Source organism: Ursus maritimus, unplaced genomic scaffold (assembly GCF_017311325.1).
Source record: "Ursus maritimus isolate PB19 unplaced genomic scaffold, ASM1731132v1 scaffold_33, whole genome shotgun sequence".
Classification (NCBI taxonomy): domain Eukaryota; kingdom Metazoa; phylum Chordata; class Mammalia; order Carnivora; family Ursidae; genus Ursus; species Ursus maritimus.
Genome location: NW_024425897.1, coordinates 21418853 through 21441528, shown reverse-complemented (window position 1 = coordinate 21441528; position 22676 = coordinate 21418853). Strand labels below are relative to the sequence as shown.

General features: G+C 47.6%; 1 protein-coding gene across 1 annotated transcript in view; it reads left to right on the top strand.

The window, feature by feature from the left end:
* Window positions 1–22676, top strand: part of CUX2 (cut like homeobox 2) — a 257140-nt gene that overhangs the window by 177797 nt on the left and 56667 nt on the right. The window lies entirely within an intron of this gene.

Below are 22676 nucleotides of genomic sequence, written 5' to 3'. Positions count from 1 at the left end.
ACCACTAAACCTCTCTGGAGCTATGATCTGTGGGAATTGGCGGAGAGAGCAAGACTAGGAGAAACATTCAGGTGTGACAGAGGGGCCCTGAGCGCCAGGCTCAGTCTGCTTTGTCTCATGGGCAGAGGAGGTGCCACAGAGTCTCTTTTGGTGTATGAGGACAACAGCACCAGAAGCTTTCTCCAGAAAGACCCCTCTGGATGTATGTGGGGTGGAGAGGGTTGACTCAAGAGTCAAAATCTGGAGCATTTGAGACGTACAGCAATAGTGGTTTCCTGGCCTGAGGCAGGGGCAGAAGAGTGGCAAAGACAACGCTGGTGGCAAAGACAGAGAGCTTGGAACTGGGGCCCAGACTTGACATGGCAGATGGAGAAACAGGGCCTGGGTCTCAGGCTCTAGAGGGCAACAGGGCATGACACCAGTAGCAGAAGAGGCAGAGGCAGAGCTGGCTTCAGGAAAACAAACCCGATTGGTTTGGACACCCAGCCTCTAGGAGCTAGGGACTCCTGGACTCAACCTGGCCCTGCCTCTCACCAGCTGTGTGACCTTGAACAAGTCACCTGTCTTCCCTGAGCCTCATCTCCTTCATCTGGAAAACAAGGATAACATTGTCCCTCCCTAATAGGGTTATTGTTGGAGGATTCCATAAGATTATGCCTAGCACATAGTAGGTGCTCAAGAAACGGTCCTTGTTATCACCATCACTTTTCCTATTGAGTCAGACCAAAAACTAGGTGAAGAAAGGGCAGATGCTGAACCAGCAGGTTCCTCAGACACTCTGTAGGCTGTGAGGATACTATTACTAATAACAACATCAGTAACCAGAGCAGCAGCCAAACCCTCCTGTATGCTCCATATATGCGAGGCATTCTTCCAGACCCTCCACAAGTACTGGCCTTTAACATTCTGCAACCGTCTGGGATAGGGGTTGGTGTTGTGCCTGTTGTAGAGATGAGCAAACTGAGGGATGAAGGCCAAAGCTAGGAGATTGGGTGAACCGCTCAGGAGCTTCCGTTTTGGAGATCAGATCTGTCTGGGAGGTCAATAAGTCTACTCTGGGCCCCGGGGGGTGCCAGGCCCAGCTCTTAACCCCATGCCCTGAGGTGAGACAGGGAGAGAGAGAGTCTCAAAGAAGCCAAAGGATTAGAGGCTACAGCCTGATTGACATTGGTTCAAGAGAAATGCCCAGAAGATTTTATTTATTTTGCGTTCTATGTACTTGTGTGAGACCTGGGTTCTAATTCTGATCTGCCACTTGCCTAGCATCTTTGAGTCATAAAAAGATTTTTTAACTCTCTCTACTTTAACTTTCTTTACTATAATAATTACGAAGATAAATAACAAATAATTGCCAAAAACACATTGCCTTCTAAAAGCAGCAAAAACTTTCCAGCATCCAAGACAAAGGAAGGTCATTGTGTTCATTCCCATCTCCAGACAGCTTGATTCCCAAGTTATCCTGGACAGAGAGCTGTTGTGCAGGGCTTCTGAGCCTTTGCACATTCTGTTCCCTTCTCCCAGAATGCTTTTCCTCCATAAGCTCCCAGCAAATCCCTGCTTGTCCTTCAAGGCTCCACCCAAATGTGACCTTGACTGTGAGACGTCCTGGTCCTCCAGGTCCTTGTCTTCACCTGTGTCCCCTGGGCCTTTCTGCCATCCCCTCTGGACGAGGCTCTTTGAATGGGCAGGGATAGGGTTTTGACATCTCTGCCTTTTCTGAAAATTAGGTATCACAGAATCCAGCCCCATTGTTTTCCAAATTAATTTAAACAGTGCTCTCTGCCAGCAGCCCAGGTGAACTCTTAAGAAGGCGGACAACACATAGCATGCCTCTCTGCTTATAACCCTCCGGTAACTTCCACCGGAGCCTGGAATGAAATCCAGACCTCTGACCAATGTGGCCCTCAGCGCCCCCAGCCTCTCTCTGCCTTATCTCTCACCCTGTTCCCCTTCCCTCTTCGCATCCTTGATGCATTTTCTTGAACACATGCTCTCCCCGCCTCAGAACCTTTGCACCTGTTCTTCCTTCTGTTTGATGCTCTCTCTCCACCCATTTTGTCCACTTAATGCAGGGGCTCTCAGCCTCAGCACATTGGACATTTGGGACCAGGTGTCGTGAGGGCCAGCCTGTGCCTTGCAGGATGCTGAGTAGCATCCCTGGCCTGCACTCACTAGATGCCAGGAGAGCCTCTGTCCTCAGCTGGACAGCCAAAAATGTCTCCAGACAGTATCCCTGGAAGGGCACAGTTGCTGAGAGCCACCAACCTAATGCCTACATGTCCTTCAGATTGCTGTTCAAATGTCACTTCTCAGGAGGGGCTCTGCGACCTCCCAAATTTGATCACACTTCCCTGTGACTTCCACTCATGGCATCCTTCACAGTATTTAGCATGGTTTATAATTATATATTTGTTTTGTCTAATTATTCAAATAATGCTTGTCCCTCCCACTTAACCAAAGGAAAGAGGGAGCACTTTGTAGACTATTACATTCCCAGGTCCCACACTGAGCCTGACACATAATGGGTGCCGCATGAATGTTTATTACATGAATGTTGACATATAGTAAGATTGGCAAACGTGACTATGGTGGTTTCCATGTTCCAGGCAGCATTCTAAGCACTTTACAGATACCAATTCATTATTCCTTATGACTACCCTATGGCAGATGTTATTAACAAAATTCTACAAATTAGATGAATGATGCACAGAGAGGTTAGGTAAGTTCCCCAAGGTCACACAGCTCATGAGGAGCAGAAACAAGATTTGCACCCAGGCAGTCTGGCTCCAGAGTCCTTTACTTTAACCATTATTTATTAAGCATCTACTATGTGCCATGCCGTGAGGATACAGCCATAAATAAGAGATACATAGCCCAGGAGAGAGAGAGAGAGAGAAAATATATATACACACAGGTATCCCACTCAATTCCAGAAAGATGGCTCTGTTTATAGGTGCAGACACTCAAGCGCAGAGATGCTGAGATGCTGAGCAAGGTCACACAGCCAGTTGGCAGCAGAACACCTATCTTTATTCCAGGCTTTATGTGCTTCCTACTACACCCCACGTCCATGGGGCAGGGACACTTTGACAATTTAACCAGTCAATTATAATAATATTTTTCTCTTGGAATGTTTAAACAAAAAAAAAGTTGGCTTGCCAAGGTATAATCATGGCTCAGAGGCCAACCTGACATTAGTTATTAATTAGGCCATTATGCATTCCACAGTGATAATTGCTTTGCTGCAAAGTCACCAAGCATGAAACGGACCCAGCACAGAAACGCAATCTATCAATCTGAGAAGTCGCAGCCCAGTTGCGTTCTCTCACCTTGAGTCGGGTGTACGCCATAGCAGGAAACAAAAAGAAATTAATGATACATCGATAGGCAATAGCAAGCCAGACCCTTCCCAGTCCCACCCCAGGAGATCACATGCCTGGGCTCAGGGACAGCGTCTAAGTGAAGTTTATCAGTGAAAATGGCCATTTCTCTTTGATCTCCTAGACGGTAGAAATCTGTTCATCTCCTTTCCCTTTTTTTTCACCTTGTTATTTAGGAGGAGAGGAAAAAAGCCATCTCTCAGCCATCTGTTTGCCTTGCCTGTTGCTTTTTGTAATGAGTAGGGTGGGAGAACAGCACATCGGGGCTTCCTGGGCCATCAGGAGCAATCCCGTCTGTGTTCTGTCTCAGTCTGGGTTCTGTCCCAGGCCTGGGGGGATGGTGGGGAGAAGACCCCAAGCCTTGGAGTGGGAGGTGTCCATGTCGAGGGCAGCTGCGAGGCCCATTTTAAGAGAAAACCTTGGATTGCAAAAAGCAAACATCCACTGAAGCTAGCCTTCACAAAGAGAATTTATTACTGTGTTAGCTGTCATGATATTTATGGGGCATCTGTTATACGCCAGACACACATTTGTGCCATTTAATCCTCATAGCAGTCCCGTGGGGGAAGGATTGGTATTCTCCCCATTTTACAGAGGAAACTGAAGCTTATGAAGTTGAGGTGACTTGCCTAGTGGTGGAGCTGGGGTTTGAACCCAAGCTCATGAACACAGCACTGTCCTGAGACCACAGGAAGGGCCAGAGGAAGCGCAGCTGCACTTCCCAGAGAGTGGAACAGGGAACCAGAAGGGCCCAGAAACGAGGAGGGCACTTCTGCTCCAAGGGCAAGGTCCCTCATCCTGCCTCCCTGGGCTGGCTTTCTCACACATGATAGATAGAAGGCGGCCCCCATAACGGCCATCTTAGTCTCTGGGTTTACCCCACAGTCACTGACGCTAACAGCCCAGACAAATCAAAATCAACCCGTCTCAAGTTCAAACTCCTGGGATAATGAAGATCATTAGCCTAGCTTGAGACCAGTGTCAGCCCGAGATGCAGTCAGCTGTGGACGGGAAGATGCCTCAGTACAAACTTGAGCCGCCGTGGCTCATCTCAGGGGAAGAAGAAAGATCATAGACTAGCAAGCTGGCTGTCGGGCCTCTTCCAGCCTCTTACCGGTTTGGTCCATTTATGCTCCCCACTGCCCACCTTTCCGTCTCATCTTACCCCTTCACCGTACTGGAGTCACTACTCGGTTCCTGCAGAAACTTACTTAAAATTTGTTAACAGCTTTCTTTCTTTTTTTTTAATTGAGATGTAATTGACATATAGTATTATATTAGTTTCAGGTGTGCTATGTGTCTCTCTCTTGCTAAGTGAGCACCACAATTAGGTCTAGTTAACATGCCTGCCACACATGGTTACTTGCTTGTTTCCTAACAGTAGCTTCTCTCTATCCCCTAACATCCAGGAGATGCTTCAGTGCCTCTGATTGGCTCCTCTGTGTTTTAAATCTTTTCTTGGTCCATATCAGGACTGGTACAGGGCCCACACATTGGGATTGGTTGATGTGCCTCCTTAGTATGGCAACCCAGCTGTCCTGGTTGCACTGGGAAGCAGAACTTCCGGTTGTAAAGCTGGGAAGATCTTGAGGTACAAAACTCTTTGGGCTAAAACCGGGGAGGCCCCAGGCACACTGGGACAGGTTGGCCACTACTTCCGCTCATCTGTAAACTCCCTTTCCATCCCCAGCTTTTTTTTTTTTTTTTTTTTTTTTTTTTTTTTGGCAATTTACATGTGGAAGTAACTGGACCATTTTTCCTGGAGACTTCCCCCTGATCACAGCTGATTGCACCAGTGTCCAACTCTGGTCTCAAGCAAGGCCAACGATACTCATTATCTGAGAGTTTGAATTTGAGACTGGCCTAGAGACAGAACAGGATGACAGACCTTGCCCCTTGTAGCAGAAGCACCCGCCTCACTTTTGGGCCCTTCTGGTTCCATGTTCCACCCTCTGGGAAGCCCAGCTATGCTTTTTCTTGCCTTTCATGTGATCTCAGGAGAATGCTGTGTTCCTGGGCTTGTTTTCAAACCCCAGCTCCACCACTAGCTGTGGGACCTTGGGCAAGTCCTCTCAGCTCTAGCTCCGATTTTTCTGATTGTGTCCCCATGGTGTGGTCTAATTTGCTCTTCTGTCCCCTGCGTTTGCTGTGCAAGGGCAGCTGGACTAGAGACTTGATCACATGCAGGTTCTATGTTTTTGATAAGTCTACTCATAGGTGGTGCTAGGTGCTTCCATCACGAATACATAATGCACCTCCCAGTCAATCCCAGGATAGGGGTGGGGGTCAGCTGGAGGCAGGGACCAGTTTGATCAGTGACGAGCCGGGTATGGCTGCCTGGGGACACCTAAACCCCCTCCCCCAGTATGTCAGGAAACCTCAACCAATGTCCTCTGATAGTTAACATTCATCATTAATAATGGAAGCGGAAACCAAGAGATTTCATAGCTGTGCGAGGTAATTAAATTATTTACATGAATCTACTCTCACTTGATTATTTCCACGTTTCCCACAAAACATATGCCTTTCCCTCGTTTGCTGCCATCCTGGGCTCTCAGCTGGGAGGATGAGAGTTGGGGGCTTTGCAAGGGCTGCCTGTCTTGGAGAAAACAGCAAAGAAGATGGGGTTCCCCATCTGAGCCCCCTTCCCCTGATAAATGGAAGTGCTTTCTCCCAACAGAGTACAGGGGATGCAGCAACTTTTCCATTTCTAACCTGCATTTTTATATTTTTCCCCCTATAAATCATGTTGTTTCCAAGTTTTGTCATATGGGGTGGTGGGAGGCGAAGAGGGGAACAGAAAAATTGCTTCCGTTAAATTGATGCTGTTAGTGCTCCTGGCAAAGAGAGAATGAGAGAAACAGTGGGGAGAGCATTTGAAGTAGAAGGTTTGCACTGGCATTTTGTGCCAGGTGCTAGGGAATGGGGTTGGGATAGAGGAAAAGAAGCTGGTCGTCCCCCACCCTGGGTGCCTTCTCTTTGTGTCCAGGTACCTGCTGAGGTTCCCAGTAGAGTAGGGGGGAAAGTTGGGGGCAGGGTGCCATTTTATACCTCGAAGCAGGGATATAAGCAGGGATCCAGGGGCCCTGCACGTAAGCTGAATGAGCAATGCAGGCACAGGTAAGATGACAGGAGTGGAGACTGAGGCAAGCCTGGGCTCTGTGTGCCACCTAAGGAGTGGCCTCTGCCTAGCTAGCACATAATGGAGGCTGAGAGCACAGATTCGGACGCCAGGCTGCTTGTCTCCAAATCCCTGCTCTGCCCATTCTCCTAGCTGTGTGACCTTGAGCAAGTCTCTTGACCTCTCTCAGAACCATCTATGACTTTGTTTCCTCACCTGGGGACTAGAAATGATAACTTCACCTACCACTGATGTGCTGGAGAGGCTCATACAGTGCACTCCTTTGGTCAGTGAGGTAGCTTGAAATCTGCCATAGTGGGAATATTTATGCCACAGAAATTGGCAAACACTACAAAGCAGGGCCTCCCCCCTCCCGCCCCCCACCAGATAACCAGTTGTTAAACCTTTACTAGCACCGCTCATCACTGCACCTGCCCATAGGGCTTTTATGAGGATTTTTAGACTGTGTGTGTGTGTGTGTGTGTGTGTGTGTATGTGTGTGTGTAAAGCACTAAGAACAGTGCCCTGCACACTTTAAGTACTCTGTAAGTATTCGCTATTCTTTCTGGGGGTTTTTTTTGATGGTCTTGTTATGCAGGAATGTGAGCCTGCTGTGGCCGCGTTTTCTAATTTTTCCAGACAAGCTGGAAATCTCAATTTTTATGTAAAGATCTCCTGATTTTTAAATGTTGGCTAAAAATGAACATTTTTTAAACCTGAACAAAACCAAGTGCAGTGAGGGGATTTGGACCAGGGACCCCCTGTTTGCAAGTTCAGACTTGGAGGAATGGGCAATGAGTATCGTCTGATTACACCAGGCTCTTTCTCACCTCCCACCTTGGCACACACCACCTTCTCCCTCCTCCACACCTTAAAGATCTGCTTGTCCTTTGTGAGCCAGTGCCTCCTTGAAGCCCTCTTCTAGGCAGTGCCCCTGCAGGATAAACCACTCACTCCTTGACTCTCTCTTCAAAGTGCTGCTTGCTTTCTGCCCTTTTCTCCATGGTCTATCTCTCTTACTGTAGGACTCTTTGGGTGGGTCTGGGGCTCATCATCCCCACATAGTGCTTGGCACACTGAAGATCATAGTAAATAACAGTAGAATCAACATCTATTAAGCATTGTCTATTTGCCAGTCTGTGAGCTAAGCAATTTTCATGCGTATCACCTTTAATCCTTACCGTAACCCTGAGATATGGAAACAAAGGCTCAGAAAAGGCCAGCAGCTGCCGAGGGCCACAAAGAAGTGAGAGGGACTGGGAATGGAATCAGCCTCCTTCAGGAAGCTGAGCGGCATCTGAGAACCACGGCCAGAAGTTACAGGCAGTGTGGCTCCGGCTGAGTGGTGCCCTGAGTGTCCAGCTGAGGCTCTCATGGGCCTGTCTCGAGTCACACTCCTCAGAGACATCCAGAAAGGACACTGCTATATTTAAAAGCCTGGGCAGGGTGGCGCTTCGTGACATTTGGGTGGCCGCCTCTCCATAAAGGGCATGCATGCTCTTTTAACTCTGCTCTTCTGAGCTGGCATTTTGGAGAACTTCCACAGTCTCCCCTCTCGCGGCCACCTGGGACCCCTGCAGTTCTTCCTCCAGGGGCAAGGATGCCACGGCACACGGATGACTGAGCACGGGGCAGCAGGAACTCAGGGGCCAGGTCAGGGTCATCAAGCCAGCTCGGAAGGCAGCAGCTGTCATTTGAGTTCAGTGGACTGACCCTGGACTACTCTGCATTTCTGGGGGCACTGGTGGTTGTTTCAGAGGGGCAGGCTGGGGTGGTTCTTGGCATCCCTGACCCTCTGCCCACACTAGCGATTTGGCTCCAGCCTTCATGTTCCAGCAGCTTCCACCTCCCACATTCGCTGTGGAAAGCACTAACTTCTAACACCGTTGGAACCCTTGGCCCAGAAATCCCCAGAACCATCTATGACTTGGCCACTCGTTCTGTATCAAGAGCAGACAAAGCGTATCTTTTGGCTGCTGGTGCCTCCACACCCAAGCTGGTCTCTAGGTGAAGAAAGGAGGCACAGCGAGGTCATCCTGTGCCATGTTCATTTATCCATCCCATGCACATTCATTAAGTGCTAGCTAGGCAAGCGCCGTGCCAGCTGCTTTACTGCTGTGATTGATTGAATGCCCCAGCAGTTTTTCATATCAGTGTACCCATTTTACAGTTAGGAAGGCTGAGACTCTGAGAGCTCAGGGACTTGCTCAGAGTCACACAGCCAGGGATGCAGGCTTCAGACCCAGGTCACTCAGCCTCGCCTCCAAAGCCCTCTTGCTCTCCGGCCCTTCCTTGAAGCCACAGGCCTTTATTAAGCCTCTGCCACATGCGCCCCCTTGTTCTCTCCCCCTCACTCGTGAACTCACCCCTTTCTCTCCAGGCCCCTCTTGGCTTCACCACTCCCACAAGAACACACAGAATGCCAAGCCCTGCTAGGTCTTTCTCAGCTTTGCCTAGGAGTTACTCATCACCAGGAAAGTAGAATCATCCCGATGCTCTAAATGGCCCCTTTTCTCTGAGCCCGGGTGGACTTGAGTGGGAGGACCTAACCATTGTGTGAGGGCTCACACAAAGATCTTGTTGCAGTTTAGAAAGGCAGTTCGTCAGCCACATGGGGCTGCCTGGAAGCGAGAAGTAGGACCAGTATGGGACACTCCACTCATCGCTCCTGGTTTTCATTGGGACTACAAAATCACTATTTGAAGGGGGCAGGGAGGAGGTAGGAAGGTGACAGAACTCAAGAAGAATGTGATGAAGACAAAGCAAGGGGGAAGTGGGTGTCTCTCTAGGACAGAGAGAAAATGCTGATGCTTTTGGGGGGTCCGGATAGGCCCACACCTGTACTGCAGGACCACAGGAAGCTGGGGTGAATTGCAGACCCCCAGCCTGTCTCAACAGGAGACAGCTAGTTGGCTCTAGGCGATGGTTGTCAGTGGAAACGTGGGCCTAGGGTAGCCAGATCCTCTGATTTTCCGAGAGAAGCCAGCAATTTGGATCTCTTCTGGTTTTTAAATGCTGGCTCCATATATATGCACATATTTTCATGCTCACAGTACTTTATGGAGGTGTAATTTACATACGGTAAAATGCGCAAATCTGAAGTGTGTAACTTGATGAATTTTGATGCCTCAAATATTTTTAAAACACTGGAGGGTCCAAGAAAATATGTCCTTGGGGTGCATCTGGCCCTGGACCCCACCTCTAGTCTAATGCACTTTATGACCCCCATGAGCATGGTGGGATGCTCACACACAGCCGTATCCCCTGGGGAAGGAGACAGGCTTTGGGTGAGGACCCAGTGATAACCCCATTACTCTCACAGCTAAGGCGTCGGCTCTGGAGTCCAAGGTGTGAATCCTAGTTTTGCCACTTGCTGTGTGACTTTGGACAAGTTACTTCACCTCTCTGATGTCTTGTTTTCCCCACCAATAAAATCAGAAAGATAATAATACTGACCTCATAGAGCTATTGTATAGATTAAATGAGTTAATGTGGGAAACACTCAGCAGTGCCTGGCACAGTGACTGCTTTATACACATTCACTACTGTTTTTTTTTTTTTTTTAAGTTAATAGACTTTTTTAGAGCAGTTTTAGTTAGGTTTAGAGAGAATTTGAGCAGAAAGTATAGAGCTCTCATATGGTCCCCCTTCACTCCCTCCCCACCCTGTTTCCCCTAACATCTTCCATTAGTGAGGTACATTTGTTACAATTGCCGAACCAATATTGATACATTGTTATTAACTGAAGTCTATCATTTACATTAGGGGTCACTCTTTGTGTTGTACATTCTGTGGGTTTTGACAAATGGCATAACGTGTATCCACCATCATACAGAATAGTTTCAGTTATTTTAAATCAAGAATCTTTGTTCGTCCCCAGGGCTACTGCAGAGAAAGACCGGCTGTAGCTTATGAATAACTTCTGGTGGGCTGGCAGGAACCCCATTTTTTGCTCTCCCACTCAGCAAGTGTAGCACATTCAGGCACAAGAAGGGGACATTTTAGAGGTGAACCTGAGTCTGTTCTAATTTACCCAAAATGGAAGCTACTTTCCCACTTAAGGTTGGGAATCACACAGATTCCAGCCCCAAATTCCCTGCCACACAGCTGGCTCTGAGTCCAAAGACCCCATTCGCACCCTAGTTCAGCCCTTCCGGTGTGATTTGGAGCCACTGTATCAGCCTCTCTGGGCCTCTCAAACAATCATCCTCCCTGTCCAGGGCCACCCCTGGAGTGTGTGGAGGCTCAGATGCACTAATTTGTGTGGAAAGGTCTCTGTACATTATAAAAAGCTCTAGATTAAAATTGGAAGTATTATGATTATAATCAGTTAGGCAGAAAAACTGAGCTGTTAGCAAAGCAAGTCTGGCCCTCAAAGGCTGAGCCACAAGAAGTCAGTTGCATGCAGTGGCTGCGTGACAGTCGTCCATGGCTTGTCTCTCTGGGGTGAGGTAGCCAGGAAGTCAGACACACAGCTGGAGCCTGCCTTTGGCTAGAACAGCAAGGCTGAGCTGGGGGCACCCACCCCTGGGTCTGCTTTCATAGCCTGCCGGCCAAATGCCAATCAGCACAGAGCCACGTTTGCGGGATCGGCAGCTCCCAAAAAGAGGAAATTGGACACAGATGCTTCCAGCACCCATGAGAATGAATCTCAATCATCCAGCTTCATCCACTGGCCACACCCCAGGCAGGACAAGAAACGTAATTTCTGTCCTGCCCTCATATATATACACGGCCTTGATAATAAGCTTTGTGGCTTATTATATGAGCAGATAGTTGATTTTTTTAATACCCCAAAGCGAAATTTATTTGTAAGGCACTAAAGAAAGCCTCCTGTCCCTTTTATGCCAGGAGCCCTCGGAAGAGAAGTGAAATTGTGTATTTGCAGCTAAAAAAAGCCCTGGCTTATACAATTTTAACAATAGAAAAATGATCTTTGTGCTTCAGTGCATGGATGCTTAAAGGAAAACAGGCAGTCTGTTCAGGTGGCTGGTGAATTACAAATGAGTGGTTCGCCTTTGTTTTGAGTGACAAGCAATTTAAATGCAGTCTTACGTGGAGGCCTGGAAATTCTTTTCCCCAGAAGAGAGAGAGAGAGCACGAGAGGAAAAGGAAAAAGAAAAACACTTCCTTTTTGAACTGAGAGATTATATTAGTTGCCACTGAGCAGAGGTGAGAAGTTAGAACTTCATTTGATAATTATAAAATCAGTAGTTTGTGATTGGCCGTAATTGATGATTATACTCTTGCTAATAGCAAGCCTGCCAGCCTGCACTTGTGGGACATTTCATTTTTGCACCGCTTCCAAGCCATGAAAGCCAGCCTGCCGTGGGGCGCCGCTCACGAGATCTCAGGGAGCCTGAGATCAAATGCATTTGGGGGCCTGTATTATGTTGGATAAAAAGTGTTCGTTAATGCCGACATTTGAAAACACTTTTCTCTGTGCCTTATTTTTAGCCTGGGAATAATTACAAATAGTAGAATAAAATTCCACAGTGTTTTTCTCCCCTGCCTCATCCTCTCCCAGCAGACCCACCCCTCAGTCAGAGCCTGGGTGGGCTCCTAGGCCTTGCACTGCCTTTGATTAAAATACCAGTGGGGTGGGGATCAGTGTGTGGGGAGGAGAGTATCTGTCTTTCTGTCTGCCTAGGTGAGTTAGACCATTGCACAAGAAAGTAGGAAGGGAACTTATGGCCAGCACCTTCGCTTTACAGATGGGGAAACTGAGGCTCAGAAAGGGGGTGTGCCTTGCTCAAAGATGAGCAGGGATTCAAGGCCCCAGCCAAAACCAGAACCCATATCTGCTCACTCCCGGGTCTAGCTTCTCCTGTTTCCTACCCTGCTGTTGGCTTCCCTAAGACAAGCGCTGGGGTCCTCTGGGGCACATCCTGGGCCTCTGACCCCCCCCCCCCCCCTGGGGCTCCTTGGTTACTCCATCAGAGAGCCTGCAAGAGACCTCTGCAGAGCCTCCAAGACCACAGCTTAGTTTGGGCTACTCGGAGGGCATCATTCTCCATCATCCTTCTTGATGAGGGGTTTTATTTAAGTTTGTAGTTTGTAAAGATTAGCTCAGAGAACCTCTTAAATTCCCTCCTTATCTCATTCATTCGTTTGTTCGTTCAGTCAGTGTTGGTTTAGTGCCCACTCCTGACCTGTCCGGTGCTGTGCTGCGAAGGAGGGAGAAAAATCATAGCAGTGACCATTTAAGATCATCCAGTTGTTCATACCCCCAGCTGCGGGGTCTCCCTGATTCCCCTCTACCTCTCACCACCCACCCCCCATTGCCTCTGTGTTCCTGAGGAACAAAGCCTCTGGCTTGAATTCAAATCCATCCAGACCTGAACATTTCTCCCACTTCCACTGCGGCCACTACCCTGCTCTGAGCTGCCGTCCTTGCTTACCCAGACTGTTAGAGTAGCCACCTCGCTGGTCTCCCTACTTCTACCCCAGCCAGCCTCAGTCCATTTTCCACACAACAACCAGAGGGATCCTGTTAAAATGAATGTCAGATCATGTCTCTTTCTCTACTCAAGACCCCTGCATGACTTCTCATTCCCCTTAGAGGAAAAAGTCCCAAGTCTTCACAATGGCCTGCAAGGTTCCACCCCTGCCCTTCTCCTTCTCTTCCCCTTCACTCACCTTCTCCCACTACACTGGCCTCTTCATTGTTACTCAGACAAGCCAAACACACTTTTGCCCCAGGACCTTTGCACCTGTTGTTCTCGCTGACTGGAATACTCTTCCCCCAGATCGCTGCACAACTTAGTCCCAAGGCCTTCCCTGGCCCTGCTAGGCAGCACACACCTGCTCCAGATTCCTGTCCCTCTCCCCGCTTTATTTTCCTCCTCTGTACTTGGTCACATTCACACATTCTATACTATGATTTATTTTATTGTCTATCTCTGCCTTTAGAGTGTCAGATCCACAAGGGTACAGGTTTGATTTTGTCCTATTTGGTGCTGAATGCCCAGTGCCTAGAACAGCCCCCATCTTTAAGAGATGCTTAATAAGGAAGGACCCCCACTTCTACCAGTTTCTTTCCAGCCTTAGAATCACCCCCAAGGATGACACATAAACACTGAGGCTCATTATTCAGCAGTCATTTGTTGAGTACCTACTGTGTGTAGGGTTGCATGAAAGGGACACAGCAATGAACAGACAGAACCAGTATCCCATGGTGGGGCTCAGACCTAAGAACTGACAAACCCTGGGTTGAGAAGGTGGCTTCTGGAGCTGGACAAGTCTGGGAATGACTCCCCAGGGAAGGGATGCCTGCAGGACTCACCCCACCAGTGTATTCAATGGAAACCAGCTAGGGCTAAAAGTGTACCCTGCTGGAAGAGGACTGGTTTCTAAAATCTCAAACCTCTGCTATCAAACAGGTGCTTTCCCCTTTTGATATCTGTCACATGGTCCCCATTAACAACCATTTGTCCATCCTCTTGGTAAAAGGGCCCCAGCCTGCTGGCTTCTTTCTGCCTCCTATCAAAGTAATATTTTAGTCCCCAGGAAGGCAAATTGCCCAAACCCTATGCCTCCCTGAATAGCTGCTGCATCTTTGGTTGCTTTTTAAACTCTTTGTGTCCCAGTTTTCTCATCTTTAAAATGGTAATAACCATAGAGCCCACCTGTCTTAGTTCAGGCTAACGGAATACCATAGACTGGGTGTCTGAAACAATAGAATTTTATTTCCTCACAGTTCTGAAGGCAGAAAGTCCAAGATCATGGTGCTGGCACAGTTGGTTTCTGGTAAGAGCTCTCTCCTTGGCGTATAGACAGCTGCCTTCTCACTATTTTCCTCTGTGCTCCTACATCCCTGGGGTCTCTTCCTCTTATAAGGGCCTTAGTCCTGGGGCATCCGGTTGGCTTAGTTGATAGAGCATGTGACTGTTGACCTTGGGGTCGTGAGTTCCAGCCCCACATTGGGAGTAGAAATTACATTAAAAAAACAAAATCTTAAAAAAAAAAAAAAGGACATCAGTCCTATAGGATTAGGGACCTGCCATTTTGACATCATTTAATTTTAAATACCTCTTTAAAGGCCCTGTCACTAAATACAATCACATAGGAGGTTGGGGCTTCAACATATGGATTCAGGGGAACACAGTTCGATCTATAACACCACCTCATGGGAGTTTTGCAAGGGTCAAGTGAGTTAATGCATTTAAGCACTCAGTATGTGTTTGAGGGACTTGGGGAGGGGGCAGGATGATTCTCCTTGGGCATGCACATAGTAGGTGCTCAGTAAACACTACCTGTTATTGTTGTAGTTATGGAGCTCCTGCCCATGTCCATCACCATTGCAAGTTGAGGCATTATGGGGAGAATCTAGAAGCTGGACCTGCAGCCCTAGAAGGGGGGGGGAAGGTCTCAGAGCTCAAGCATGGACTTTGAATTAGCAATTTACACCTGAGGATTCAAAATAGCAACAAGTGACCAGATGCATTAATTCTGTTCCATCCTATTGGGATCTAGAAGTGTCTAGTGCTGGCTTCTGAGCTGCTAAGATGAGGTCTTTCTGGGACCCCCATGGCCCTCCAGGGAATGCCCCCAAGACCTCAGGCCAGAGAGGGTCTCAGCCTTCTGCCCCATCCTTGTAGGAGCGGAGAGAGTCCAGATCAACAATAGCCAACAAAAATAAGAGTCCAGCTCTTATTTCTTATTTAAGCCTCAACATGAAATTGTAATTTTCATTTGCTCAGCCACATCAGTGATTTATAGCAGAGAGAGTGTTAGCACTCAACCCAGGAATGGAGCTCCCAGCAAACACACTGTGTAAGGCAGGAGGAGTCAGGTTCTATGGAAGACCAGGGTGCTTGGCTCCTCCTGGCCTCCCAGTCCCCTGACCACCTAGCTCCTCCCCCTCTTTCAGACATTCCAGCTGCTTCCACAAAACTCCCACCGGAGTCAATCCCAAGCAGAGATTAGAAGCATGGGCTTTGGAGTCCAGCTAAGCTGAATCTGTGTCCCAACTCCCACATGGTTTGGCCTTCTCCAATCCATGCCTCGATATCTTCGTCCATTAAATGGGCAGTAACACCACCTCCTCAGAGTTATGAGGATTAAATGAGATAATACATGTCCAACACTTAACACAGTGCCTGACACAGAGTTCTTGCTCTGTAGTCACTATTATTATTAATGATAACAGTTCTTATACCAGCCCAACAGGATAAATGTCAATTCATTTTACAGCTGGTAGAAAATCTGAATATTACTATAAAGAAAAGGGACCTATCACAGACTCATCTTAGAATCACATGTAAGTCTTCTGGCTGGTCTAGTCAAACCACCATATGCAGGTCTCCCTGAGTAACTTTACAGCCTCACACATAGATACTCACGTACTTTGATGCCTCTCCTGACAGGGAGCTCAGTATTTCATAAGGTAGCTCATTTTGAGACCTTAGAGCTTTCTATGACTGAGCCTCCTTGAAATTCCCAACATTCTCACCCCCGGTCCACCCCTACCTCTCTATATAGCTCTCAACACAATGGCCAGAAAGATCTTTAGCTGATTACAGACTATCCTTGGGTGTGTCCCTGAGTCTTCTCCTCTCTTGGCTAAATGTACTCCACAGCCCTCCCCACCTTTAGCCTCCACCTTGTCCTGAATCAGGTATTTATCTCCTAATCATATTTCTAATCTCCTAATCATATTTAGTCCCCCTCTCCAGCGCCCCCCTGGACCTGGGCACCAAACCTCCCCAGCCCCCGAGCAGCCCCCACAGTGAGCAACTTGCTCCCCCATTCACAGTGTCTGGGTTTCTTCCTGCCCTTCATTCTCCACATGCCCCTGTCCCCCTCATTCTCCATGTACCCCCCCGTTGGGGTCTGTGCCCCCACTCCATGCTCCCCCTTCATTCTGACCCCCTTATTCCATGCTGCCTCCCATGTCGGTGCCTCCCTGACTCTCCATCATCCCCTTCTCTGTGCTCCCCTCAGTGACCACAAACAGTGCAGCTCTCCACACCCCCTTGCTCCCCAGCACCCCTTTAGATCTGCACCCCAGGCCTCCAGAGGGAGAACCAGGCCTCAAAAGGGCATGCCCCACACACCCCTTGCCATCCTGAGCTGATTCCTTCTCTCCCCAGATCTTATTTCTTCTGCATCTTCCTCAGAGGTCCTGATCCTGAGATCTTCAGAGCACCCGCCTCCTCTCTATTGCCCTTAAGTCTTCAGTCTTTCCAGAATCCTGCCACATCAGACACACCCAGCCTTGTCTCTCAGAACCACCACACCCACCCTTCCCAGAGCCCGGGACCCAGTGGTAAAGGAAAGCTGTTCTCAGAGTGTATTCCACAGAACCCTAGTTCCCAGATTTATTCTCTGAAGCAAAAAGTTCTGTAGCCTAAATGCATTTGGGAAAACATTGGGCTAAACTGAGTTGAAGGGGACTTTCTCCTGCAGCTCTTGTCCAAGCGTCCATTATGTTGATATATTCTGTACATATCCACGCAGAAAGTGTGTGCAGACTTGATCACAGGTCAGCCTTTCCATGCCCAGAGGACCATGCAGCATGCTTGGGAAGCACTAGTGTCTGGTTGTAACCTGAGCCCCTGGAGTGAGAACACTCTGGGCCACCTCTGCCACCGACTGGTTCTCTCAGCTTCTTCCTCTGTAGAATGGGGGCTGTAATGGTGCTCACATCTTAGAACTGGGGGAGAATCCAAAGATAAGGCACTGAGCACAGAATAAGGTTCAGTTTCCAGAAGCTCTGACCATTCTTTGTAAAGAGCTTGGACAGAGAAGTTCTCGATAGCCAGTGGATATTGTCACCACTAGCTTGGACAGTTCATGGAAGCTCAGCCTCAGGAGGCCCCCAAATTTGTCACTTTTAACCACTTGAAAGATGAGAGCTAAGTGACTAGAACAGGCTTTTGCCTCTCCCCTGACTTAACTGGTTCTGCACCTGTTATTTTCATACTTGGGGGACCAAACACATTTTCACCCCTTGTATTATAGCGGGTGGTGTAAATGCCACGTGCTCCATCAGACGCTGAGCTATTTCTGATGGTGACCTTCTTGGTGTCTGTAGCTGGCCGCCACCTCCTCCTCCTCCTCCTTCCCCAGATGGCCTTCAAAGATCTGCCTGTCACAAGCCAAATCTGTCATTCTGGACACTTTCTCCCGCCCTTCTGTGTGGTCGGGCCCAGCCATGAGGCAGAGACACATGGCCTTTTATTTGTGCCAAGCTCACCTGTCTGGGCACGTGGGTGAAATGCACTAAAGTTGCGGACTTTGGAAAAGACATCCTGTGTGGTTGGAAGAAAAATTAATTAACTGCTTTATTAGAAAGCTTTTTGCCAACTTCCATGGGACTCTTTGCCACATGTTAGCCCATTCCTCCCCAGAAGCTTCTTAGGCAGATGGACGGTATTCTTCCCACTTGATGGTTGAACAAACTAAGACCAAGAGATGCTTAATGACATTAGGCCCAGCACCAGGTCGGGCTCTAATGCCATTAGGAATTTTGACCTGGCCTTCTAGAAACAGAGAGGGTCATTGCTCTAAAACAAGATTGAACAAGGCAGGGCATCCACATAGCTCCCTGTCTTTACTATGGGAAGCCCTAAACTTAAACTGATTAAAACTGAGAGCCATTCCAGGCTGTTTTTTGATCTCTGCTTTTGAAAATATTGTTCAGCCATTAGATGAGTCTCTCAAGCAGGGATCAGCAAACTTTTTCTGTGAAGGGCCAGATAGTAAATATTTATTTTATTTTTTAAAATATTTATTTACGTATTTATTTCAGAGAGTGAGAGAGAGAGAGCATGGGAGCAGGGGGGAGGGGCAGAGGGGAAGAACCCCCAAGCAGGCTCCCCGCTGAGCATAGAGCCCAACAGGGAGCCCCATCCCATGACCCTGAGATCGTGACGAAGCCAAAACCAAGGATCAGATGCTTAACTGACTGAGCCACCCAGGCGCCCTTATTTTATTTTATTTTAAGTAATCACTACCCCCAACATGGAGCCCAAACTCAGTGACCCTGAGACCAAGAGTCGCACACTTTACTGACTGAGCCAGTCAGGCACCCCAGATATTTTTTATTTTATAGCCAGAGTCTTTGTCACAACTATGCATCTAGGCCATTATAGCATGAAAGCAGCCATAGACAATAAATAAAGGAATGGCTGCAACTGTATTCCAGTAAAAGTTTATTTATACAGATGAAGGTCCAGATTTGGCCTAAGGACCATAGTTAGCCAACCCTTGATTTAGACCAACATTATCCAGTAGAAATACAATGCAAGCCACATATGTAATTTTATCTTTTCTAATAGCTACATTAAAAAGGAAGAATGAAGGGGAGGGTAAACAGAAGGGGGAATGAACCATGAGAGACGTGGACTCTGGGAAACAAACTGAGGGCTTCAGAGGGGAGGGGGGCGGGGGATTGGGATAGGCTGGTGATGGGTAGTAAGGAGGGCACATATTGCATGGTGCACTGGGTGTTATACGCAAATAATGAATCATGGAACATCGCATCAAAAACTGGGGATGTACTGTATGGTGACTAATATAACAAAATAAAAATTATAAAAAAAAAGTAAAAAGAAACAGGTGAACTTAATTTTAATAATATATTTTACCGAACCCAGTATGTCCATAGTGTTATCATTTTAACATAAAATCAATATAAAAAGTTACTGAGATGGGGTGCCTGGGTGGCTCAGTCATTAAGCGTCTGCCTTAGGCTCAGGTCATGATCTCAGGGTCCTAGGATCGAGCACTGTGTCAGGGCTCCCTGCTCAGCGGGGAGTCTGCTTCCCCTACCCCGTCCCTCCTCCCCCCGCCCTGTCCCTCCTCCCCCCGCCCCCTGCTTGTGCTCTCTCTCTCTCAAAGAAATAAAATCTTTTTTAAAAAATTACTGAGATATTTTACCACCCTTTTTCATCCTGAGACTTAAAAATCCCATATTTTACACTTACAGCCCATCTGAATTTGGAGTAGTCACATTTCAAGTGTTCAGTGGCCACATGCGATAATGGCTACTGTATTGGACAGTGTAGCTCTAATGGGCAGACCAATATCATAAGGAGACAGTCACACAGGTAAACAACACGCCCTTACAAATTGATAAGCCCCATGAGTAGAAAGCAGAAGGTTCTATAGGCAGGGACAGGGAAACATTAAAGGAATCTTCTGGTATTTGCACCTCTGCCCAGAGTTCCTTTTTAGAAGTCAATGGAACATTCTTTTTTTTTTTTTTTAAGATTTTATTTATTTATTTGAGAGAGAGAGTGAGAGCGCGTGCATGAGCTGGAGGGAGAGGGGGAGGGAGAGGGAATCCGAAGCAGACTCCGCACAGAGCGCAGAGCTGGACACGGGCTCAGTCCCATGACATTAAGATCATGACCTGAACTGAAACCAAGAGTCGGCCACTTAACCAACTGAATCACCGAGGTGCCCCAAGTCAATGGAACATTCTTATGCCTTTTCCCAAATTCCACCCACCACACGTGCTCAGCATAGTCAACCGTAAAATGAAACATTCAGACTTTGCTGGCTAATCTTTGATAATTTTCCATCTAGGGCTCAGGAGATGAATTGCTTTCATTTCTCATGGCTTTTCTCGGGCTCCAGATCAGCAACACAGCAGCCTATGACCCGGTATAGCCATAGATGATGGCAGCACAGGGGGTCCAAGCGACTATCCCCACTGACCGGGATGGTATTTCAATCCAGGAGAAAGGGGCCAGCATCTGGATCAGAGCAGGAATTTGAACCCCCAGACCTAGTATGAATCCCACTCTGCCATTTACTTACTGGGTGACCTTCGGCAAGTTGTTCAGTGTCATCGAGCCTTGGTTTCCTCATCTATGTAATGGGGATAATTACAACGGCTACCTTTAGTGATTGGTGTGTCCGTGGAGAGAGATGATCAAGGATAGTAGAGCATCTGGGACGTGGTAAATGCTGAATAATAATAGTATTTATTATATTATAATATATAATTATAATTTATTATTATTATTAGCCCATCAGGGATGCCCTCCAAACTCTGAATTAATTGCTCCCTCCTCACATTACTCTAAAGACTGTAGTGTTTGCATCACCTCCTCCCATGTTGTGGTTCCTCTTGGACGTAGCTATGTCTCCCACTCAGCTCTGAGTCCCCAGAACAGGAACTGTGTCTTGTCCATCTCAGCAAGATCGAAAATCTACCTGCACTTGATGATTTTTCCCTTTCCTAGATTCTGGAACATTCTTTATATTTGCTATTGCCTTTGCCTTCTCCAGGAGACAATTCCTAATGTTTTACCCACCAAACTGGGTCAGCCTCTCCCCACTTACACGCTCTCAGGGCCCCCTTGTATTTTTCCTTCGAAGCATTTAGCACTTGTAATTAATGAGTAACCTGGAGAATATGCTTTGATGTTGGTCTCCCCACTGGACTGTGAGTCCCATGAGGCCAGGGCTCAAGTCCGTAGCACATAGCAGGTGCTCAGGAAATGTTTGTTGAATGAATGAGAGACTATCACTCCCTCTGGAATTTAAAAGACCAGAGACTGTTCTCAGAATAACAAGAGAGCTTAAGGAATTTTTGTAACTGACCTTTTTAAAACGATTTGCTCAATGTCCACCATACATTTCCCTCCACCTCCATTTAAAACAGATTCTCTGTGGACCTTGTAAAACCTTCAGGCTGTGCTGTCCAACGGAAATATAATGTGATCCATGGATGTACTTTTAGAGGCTGTAGTACCTACATTGAAAAACAAGTAAAAGGAAACAGGTGAAGTGAATTTTAATAGAAGATTTTATTTGACCCAGCATATTCAAGATGTTATCACTTCAACATGTAATCAATATAAAAAATGCTGATGAGCTATTGTCCATTCTTTTTCTTGTACTAAGTCTTTGAAACCTTGTGTGTATTTTGCACTCACAGCCCATCTCAATTTGTGCTTGCCATGTTTCAAGTGCTCAGTAGCCACCTGTGATTTGCGGCTGCCATATTGGAGGACTTACAGCAACCACTGTGGTTTTCAAATTCTTCTTCCCAGTGTCCGCTACTATGTGTGGAGGCAGGGCCTTTCTCGGGTGGTCTTTGTAGGACACCAGATAAGCACAGCTGGGGTTTATCACCCAGCACCGGACAGAACCTGTCCCCATAACAGGTGAGAAGGAAGGGGTCAGTCATACCAAGAGGTGACCAAGAGGTGACATATATGGGGCTTAATGTATCCCGTGAGTTTTGCAAAGAGCTTTACATGCGTTAAATCATCTGATCCTCCAGCAAGGGAGGGTGTGATGTTATTATTCCCATTTTGCACAGGGGGAAGTAGAGGCACAGGGATTTACGTGACCTGTCTGCTCAAGGACACAAAAGATAGTAAGTTGTGGAACTGGGATTTGAACCCAGGTGGCCTGGCTCCAAGGCTTGTACCTTAGTTGGCCACTTCTATGAATGGACCGTCTCAGAATTGGCCCCTGTCATTTCTCCAAAATGGTGTCACAAACAGGACCTAGAGTTGGGGCAACCCTCTTAGATTTGTTCATTCAACAGATTTTGTTGAGCACCTTCTGTGCACCAGACAATACACTCACAGAGTTCACATCAAGAGAAGGAATTCGATAACAGACACTCCCCCAAGTGGCATCACCGGGATTGGTAAGACAAGCCCAACTCTGAAAGAGGGCGACTGACAAGTAGATACTCCCCGTAGATTCATCATTGAAGAAGTTGGCACCAGAGGGGAGGTATATCAGTGTCCGGGAAAATAAAGATGTTCCAGTGCAAAGGGAGATATTCTGCCCAGAGTGTTCTTGAGGATGGAGGGATGGTGGCCCACGGGTACCAGGAGCTCGCACCAGCCATGTGCTGTGGAGGCCCAGGACGATGCCAGGGGAACTGACTACCAAGAGCCAGCACCAAGGCAGCTGTGAAGCCAGAGCTCAGAATTCATACCTAGGAGCAGAGAGGAATAAGATGGTGCTGAGCCCCAGAAATGTCTTGCCCAAAGTCATCTTACGTCACTGGCAGAATGAAAAAGTCTGTGAGCGAGAGAACAAATGCATGAAGGTAGCGCTTCACCGTGGGATTATCCAGCCATTTGTGTTTTCATCAGTCAGGAACCATTTGTTGAGCCATTTGACGTCTCACGAGAGCTTTCACAATTTCTCTGTGATTTTCAGTGGCAAGAAATAGTCCCCAAATGTGTCCCACT